Here is a 612-nt window from a genome sequence, read left to right as displayed (position 1 = left end):
GCGTCTGGGCGGTGCCTGCGGCCCCCATCACCCACCAGCTCGATGTGGCTCTTGAAACAGGGTCCACCATGAAAGGTGCGCGGCGTGACAATGGCCCTACCCCCCCTTTTGGTTCATCTCTCCCCAGTATCCCCCTGACCCCCCGGTCCCCGGCGCTGGCCTTGATTAGTGGACCTTCCCGCATCCATCGACCCCTCCCGGCACATCCCCCCGCCGGCCGCCCCGCGTGCGGGGGCGCGCATATCTCCCTCGCACCGAGGGCGATCTCTGACTCCGGTGCTCGCACTTTGCCGGGGTCCTCTCCCGGCTTGCGGACCGGCGGAAAACCGAGATCGCTAAGATGTCGACCAGGGCCCCCTGCGTATTACCAACGGATGCCGGGCCGGAACACCAGCCGAGGGGTGGTCCCATTCCAGATCGGGACACGTGCAGGGGCGTGACCCTCATCCCCGTGGTCCGTCGGCACCAGGGCCATGCACGATGCCGGTGCCGGCCGGCAAGCGCCCGAAGGGGGAGATGGAGCGTTGTCCCGCCCTCGCCTACCCCCCAAGCTGTCTCTCTCTCTCCCCCCCCCCCCCCCCCCCCCCCCCCCCCCCCCCCGTCTGTCCCGAG

This window comes from Fonticula alba, assembly GCF_000388065.1.
Source record: "Fonticula alba strain ATCC 38817 unplaced genomic scaffold supercont2.1, whole genome shotgun sequence".
Lineage (NCBI taxonomy): Eukaryota > Rotosphaerida > Fonticulaceae > Fonticula > Fonticula alba.
This window is presented reverse-complemented; position numbering follows the sequence as displayed.